This window comes from Macrobrachium nipponense, chromosome 44 (genome assembly GCF_015104395.2).
Source record: "Macrobrachium nipponense isolate FS-2020 chromosome 44, ASM1510439v2, whole genome shotgun sequence".
In the NCBI taxonomy this organism is placed as follows: Eukaryota; Metazoa; Arthropoda; class Malacostraca; order Decapoda; family Palaemonidae; genus Macrobrachium; species Macrobrachium nipponense.
Genome location: NC_087221.1, coordinates 45,097,410 through 45,104,909, shown reverse-complemented (window position 1 = coordinate 45,104,909; position 7,500 = coordinate 45,097,410). Strand labels below are relative to the sequence as shown.

Below are 7,500 nucleotides of genomic sequence, written 5' to 3'. Positions count from 1 at the left end.
TATCTCACCGAAACACTCAGAAAAAAAAGTATTTCTTGAGAATTGAAGACTTTTTATAAGTGGAATAGAATCGAGTGGTTTTATTCTTTTGTGATTGGTTTTGAGGTCTATAAATGAAAACTGTTTTCATAATGATTTTGTAATTGATGCTGATTTGATATCTACGAAGGTTTATATCATGCTTATTTTCCTTCTCTTCTTCTTCTTCTTCTTCTTCTTCTTCTTCTTCTTCTTCTTCTTCTTCTTTTAGCAAAATTAATTAATGTTTTCAGGTCCCAAACAGCTGTCCTACAAATGCCCAAAAAAAGAATTAACTCACAATTGCGAAAACCACTGAAATTAAATTATTCTGGAATGTAATTAACAATAAGTTTTCTAAAAAGAAAATTTAATTTTTTTAGCAAAATTAATTGTTTTCAGTTCTTAAAAGCTGTCTTACAAATGACTAAAATGATAATTAATTCACAATTGTGAAAACCACTGAAATTCTGTAATTAAAATATTCTGAAATGTAATTCAAAATAAGTTTTTTAAGGAAATATAATTTTTTAGCAAAATTAATAAATGTTTTCAGTTCCTAAACAGCTGTCCTACAAATGCATAAAAAATTAATTCATATTTGTGAAAACCACTAAAATTATAATATACTGGAATTTGATTAATAGTTTTTTTAAGCAAATTTAACAAGTGTTTTCCACACAATTAACCTCTGTTAATTTAATATTTCTTACAAATCTGTTTACTTCAAGAACTAAGACTTCTCTTCGACTGTTTATTTCAAAAGTAAACAGCCAGAGACAAACTCCATGTCCCCAAGGAATCAAATAAACCATCTTATTTTTCATGGCATTCTTCTTCATCTTTTTATATTCTCTTATTTTCATGAAAGCAGAGAAAGGCTCTTTTTGTACCATTTTTAATGAAAGCATCAAAAGGCTTGCCCATGCACAAGCAAATATTGGGTACCTAGAAAGACAAAATTTAAATTTATATAAGACTTTTGTAACTAGAAAGACAAAATTTTAAAATTTATATAAGACTTTTGGTGTTGAGAACTGACTTATGGGTTGTATTAATGTATATGATTGTTTTGTAATGTAAAAACTTGCTTTTTATCATTATTTTACCTCGGTGTACTGATACACTTATAAGTAATGAAGGCGGAAGAGTCTTTGCAATAGGTCTGATAAAAGTGAAGTGCTGATGCTGGTGGCGAATGCATGGAAAAATTACTGAAACTGATAAATATTATATATACATACATACATACATACATATATGTATATATATATATATATATATATATATATATATATATATTTATATATATATATATACGTGTGTTTGTCAGTGGTATTCTCTCTCTCTCTCTCTCTCTCTCTCTCTGAGAATGGATGTGTTGACAACTGTAAGAAAGTATTCTTCCTTTAACTCCGCGCCAATTCATTCATCTTTTCATCGCCCTCGCTCTCTCTCTCTCGATCTCTCTCCTCATCGTCATTCTCTTCTCGTCTCTCTTCTCTCCCTCTCTCTCTCTACTCGGAGGTGAGTGTTTGAACCGGATAGTGAGGTCATCCGTCAATTAGACCCATCGAAGAAGCCGCAGGAGAGAGAGAGAGAGAGAGAGAGAGAGAGAGAGAGAGTGTCTGACTTATCCTTCATAAGAAGCATCTTAGCAGACGACTACTTTGGGTACGACCCGTCGTAAATACGCACGGGGCCTGATATGCACATACACACACACAAACACACACACACACACACACACACACAGATAGAGAGAGAGAGGAGAGCAGAGTGTCTGACTTTCCTTCATAAAAGCATTTACGACGACTAACTTTGGGTACGACCTCGTAATAACGCATCGTGGCCTGCTATTCACATACACACACACAAACACACACACACACACACACACACACACACAGGAGGCTAGAGAGAGAGAGAGGGTCGTATTTCGAGGGTACGACAACGGAGCGTGTAAATGGGATGGTTTTTGTTTGTCATACCGCATTGTCACACGTTTTTAGAGAGAGAGAGAGAGAGAGAGAGAGTTAATTATTTTCGATGTGGAGAGAGAGAGGCGAGAGAGAGAGAAGGAGTAGAGAGAGAGAGAAAGAGAGAGAAGGATGAATTCAGATTAATTTATAAATTCTGAAGTAGTCCTTTTTTTTAAATTTACGAAAACATCGTAACCTCAAAATGTCACGAGCTTTTTCTGTTAAAATGTTAAGTAAATATCAGCTAGACTGAGAGATGATATTCTCTCTCTCTCTCTCTCTCTCTCTCTCTCTCTCTCTCTCTCTCTCTCTCTCTCTCTCTCTCTCTCTCTCTCTCTCTCTCATACTTCATAAGTCCTATACTTTTTTATATTATCGTTAAATGTTTGAGAAAAGAGCCGGTGCATCAGTCTCGCCCATTTTTTTTTTCTTTATCATTGTTGGTCTGGTCTAGAGCGGAATATCTATTACATGGTACTATGTCAGCGATGGGAAATCTGTCATAATTATTAAGAAAGTTATAAAAAATTGTTGCGAAATATGTCGTAATTGTTAAGAAAACGATTAAAAATAGATCGATTTCAAATGCATACATCTTTAAAATTCATCTGGTACTATGGCAACGATGAGAAATATGTTTTTCTACTTTATTAAGAAACAATTATCAAAGATAGACAGATTTCAAGTACGAATATCTTAATTTTCTGTTTGCATTTACTGTTTTCGTCCAGTTCTTCGCCTTTGGCTAATAAAAAAATAACTACACAAAGGGTAATAACGAGAGAGAGAGAGAGAGAGAGAGAGAGAGAGAGAGAGAGAGAGAGAGAACGAAATTCAACTAGGCATATATCTCTGTAGATTGGCGCATCGGTTTCAGGAACCCGCGATAAGATTTCGTAAAATAAATTTGGATCGAGCAGTAGCTCTTTATACACATATATCGATGGTGTGGTGCATTAAAGGTTTCTTTAAATTATTCCTTTTTAAAGGTCAACAGAGCTCTTAGGACCCCCCAAAACGAGGTCATGGTGGTCCATTACCGCAGGATTTACGATTCTCGAAGGATGGTAATGATGCATTTCAAATCTGCACAGCGGAGGAAAAAGTAGCAGCGACGAGAGGTTCTCTCTCTCTCTCTCTCTCTCCTCTCTCTCTCTCTCTCTCTCTCTCTTAAGGCTTAGACTATTATCATATATTTATATTGATTTTTTTAATGGCTAATTTTTTAAAAGATAATTTTTTTAAAAGCTAATTTGACGCTCGTTTAACGATAGACTCATGTGTCGTTTTCGGTTAAGAATAATCTCTGGATTAAGTAGAACCCTTTCCTGATCAGTTAGCTAAGTAAATTCACAGTTCAACTATTTTGATATGACGGTCAAATCTTATTCCGTATTCGCCATGCAACAAATGGTATCAATTTACAGTTATTGGTGGAGAAATTCTTGACACTATTTTACTATATAGGCCTACACTTTAACACTACCAAGTCTTCGTTCGGCTCAAATGCGTCTAAGAAAATTTGTTCTACAAATGGCTCTTGTTATTTGTTGTAAATTTACATTTTACATTTTTCCTAATCGAAAAATCAAGGTAAATATTCCATAGCAAGAAGCTTTTCCATGACTTTCATGACGAGTTATTTCCTCTCCTTTTTAAAAGATTATTATAACCGCATATAGATAACGCGACACAACTAGACCTATGCATGTGGCTGCCATCTATAGACCTTCGAATATGTACATCAAGTCAATATCCATACGTCCTTTTATAAGATTGTGATATCGACAGATCGACTTTTCATTTGGCTGCATGTCCAGCTCTGTATTATGATGTCCGCGTCGACTCCCTTTTCAGAAGGTCGACGAAGCCGCCGAGCTGTCGCTCATCATTCTCCTCCCACTCGTGATAACCTAATCCGTACACATCGAAACCGCCATTGAAAGACAGGAGTCTTTTATGCCCGCATGAAAGAGCTATTTGGGTTACCTGACGTTGAGCAAAGGAAAAAAAGGAGTCTGAGGGTATCGGAGAGAGAGAGAGAGAGAGAGAGAGAGAGAGAGAGAGAGAGAGAGAGAGAGAGAGAGAGAGTTACTTAGTTTATTTGTAAGTGCGTCTAGGGTATTGGCGGGTTTACACCTTCCGCCTGGCGATGTGTTGAAAGGGTTGGAAGGGAAATGCGGAGTTTATACGACATTTAGACTGTGTATTTATTTGGTTTCAACTTGATTTATTTATTTTCTTTTTTTGGCAAAATACTGAGTTGGACGGATGTTCCTCTCAGCGAGAGTAAACAAGCGCGCAGAACTAGACTTAAATCTTCATGTGTTTGAGATTTCCTTTTGTTAGTTGACCTGCAAGTGATTTTTTTGTGCCAAGTCGAAGTCATTCGTACTCGTTACCTTCATATAGACTTTCTCTCTCTCTCTCTCTCTCTCTCTCTCTCTCTCTCTCTCTCTCTCTCTCTCTCTCTCTCTCTCTCTCTCAAGGCTTAAATTCAATATAAGAGTCATGGCGTGGAAATAACGCGAGAGTTATCTGCCGTAATTGACACTCGGTGTCGAATTCGCCTCGGCGAATCACTCCTGATTCTACTTCTTTTATTTAACGCCCAATTCTTTTAGTACAATTGGAATGTCCATTCTGACCTGTCGCCTGTGAATTGCTTTTGGGAGCCAAGCGATCTATTGCAGACAGAAATTCAGTTACGAAGCGTTAGTAGTACCATGTCGAAAATGGAGTCGTTCTTACGCACAAAGATCGAAGATAACGGTGGAAGTCTAAACATTTTTTTAAAACAGGACAATCGAAGTCGTTCTTTTCTCCGTATTATTGTCAGATCTTACGTCTTTGTCGTTTCATTTTCCCGCAAGCACCGAGATTATAGACTGAAATGGCTATAAAATGTGTATTTAACGTTGCGCTGCTTACCGGAGTTCAAATATTCACAGCTGAAGGAAGCTCCTGTCTATTTTGCCTGCCTTCCCCGTCTAATAGTCATTATTTAAACTGTATAATTTGTGTATCTAAGAAATCCATAGCTGAGCAAGCAACTGCCATTCTGAGGCAGTCCAATATTGCATCCTTGGTCCCCCAACATTCTCTGGTTCAGCTGAGCACGGTGGCATCAAGCCCCTTGCAAATAGAGCATCCGGATTCCATCCACTCAAGTCAGTGGGTTCGTCTTGTCTTCTGAGGGCCGAGGAGGGCGTCTCTCAGTGACAAACGAATGCAAAACTATGAATTCATTATTATACTGGAGTTTTTTCCTTCATTCCTACCCTCCCAGACGTTTCCGTGACGAGGTTATTGAACCATAATTCGTATTCTAAGAGCAGTTGGTTGCAGTCCTAACCAACTGCTCTTAAAATGTGGAATCTGACAGACAGAAGCACATGCTTTATGACTGCAAATATAAATGTGGGGTGTCTAAATCAGAATACGTAATATGAAGTGTAAATTTGGTAATACGCGAATCATTTATGACGTTTCATATACGATAAGAACTGACGAAGGAGAACCATTTCCCCAGTTACTCTTTAGCACTTCACGCCAGAAAGTACGCCCCAAGAACCTCCTTAGACTCATATACGTTCACGCAACTAATCCTTAGGCCTATACCACTCTAAAATACGCTATTGACGTATACCAGGAGGTCTATGTAAATAGAAGTAAATAGGAGTTAATAGTTAGGTCTATAGGTCTAACGATCTCGAGCCAAGCGTATCCGATGGAACAGTGAATAACATTACTTTCATTTCAAAAGAGATATTGAGCCTGATTTGTCCATTTTGTTAACCAAGCTATACGTGTGTGTGTGTGTGTGTGTGTGTGTGTGTACCTCCAAACAACGGCATCTCCTTTAAAGATTGGTTGAGTGACCTCGGTAAAAACCTCTTCAAGTTAATAATATGGACCATTTTTAGGTTCCTAGACTAATGCGTCTAATAATATGGACCCTATTTTTTTTTAGGGAGGAGGGGAGAGGGATTCTTGACCACATACAAACACCCAATTTATCAAGTGGCCTCAAAGGCGAGTCGTCAACCCCACTTTTTTATATATTTTTTTTTAATCTATCACGCATTAGAAGATCGATTATTGGGTACAAGGAAGTGGAACAAAACAAAATTCCTCAGCTGATTCTATATGAAAGGATGGCTTGTATAGATCAGTCCCGGTATTCGAATGGAATTTTTGGTTTTTAAATTCCACACCTGATTAGGTCGTCTGCCGCCCCTCATACCCAGGGGCATTTTGGGGTACGTAAGACATCCGGATGCAAATAGTAGCCAATGAGAGACGGGCTTTCTTTATTAGTCTCTGAATTTTGTGTCTTTACGAATTAGGCATTCAGTTTTTATTCTTATTTTTATTTATTTATATATTTATTGGCATTTTTAAGGGTTTTGTGGTTGTATATATGTATGTATGAACGCATATATATATATATATATATATATATATATATATATATATATATATATATATATATATATGTATGTATGTATATATATATGCATACATACATACATACAACCACAAACCCTTAAAAATGCCAAAAAATAATAATAAATAATAATAAAAATAAAACTGAATGACTAATCAGTAAAGACATAAAATTCTGACTATATATATATATATATATATATATATATATATATATATATATATATATATATATATATATATACACAATTTAAACTTAAAAGTTGATGATGATAGACAATGAAGTAGAATGTGAATACTATTTAAAACAAAAAAATAAAAACAATATCATTATATCGGTACGGCTGCTTGCGTCTAGTTATAGCACCTATGAATGTATGTGGTTAGAAACACAATAAAGAAATTACTGTATATTCTCCTGTAATAAAAACAAACGCTAAATTTACGGTCGTAATATGCGTGAGTTTGAATTTAGCGTAGAAGTATACATAGGTCTAATCGAAAGATATTATCAACATTTTTTTACAGTCGCCTAGACCCACCTAGACTCACCGCTATGTAATTTGCTCCGGAACCGGTCTCTCTCTCTCTCTCTCTCTCTCTCTCTCTCTCTCTCTCTCTCTCTCTCTCTCCAATTGCAAAGAACGTGTCTCTATACTTCGCGCATGATTAACTCTGTCGTGTTATTCATTTATGTGAGGAAAGACGTGATACCGATTTATTTCGTAGGTGCTCATCGTCCGTAAACTCGAGGAAGCCATTGCCATCTTGAACCAACTGTGGGAAGGTTACTCAGGAAGTTCATTTGTTCATTTATATTATATTAAAGGGAAAAAATCGCCAGTTTTAAATGCCAGGCCTACGAAATCGTTGCTAAGTCACTTTTTGATGGCATGTGACTATAAACATGCACTATATCGTCTAAGTATTCAGGGTGCGAGTGTAATAAGCCTATAGGCCTAGCTAAGTAGAGTCTGGAGTGATTGGCTCAGAATACTTGCAATATTTAGCCATCACTTAAGTGACAGGCGTTAACACGTGGCCAAGTTTT

The 7,500-nt window shown here is 36.4% G+C and overlaps 1 protein-coding gene across 1 annotated transcript in view; it reads left to right on the top strand.

Moving 5' to 3' along the window:
* The window catches only part of LOC135203978 (multiple epidermal growth factor-like domains protein 6), a 56,383-nt gene that overhangs the window by 264 nt on the left and 48,619 nt on the right, over positions 1-7,500 (top strand). The window lies entirely within an intron of this gene.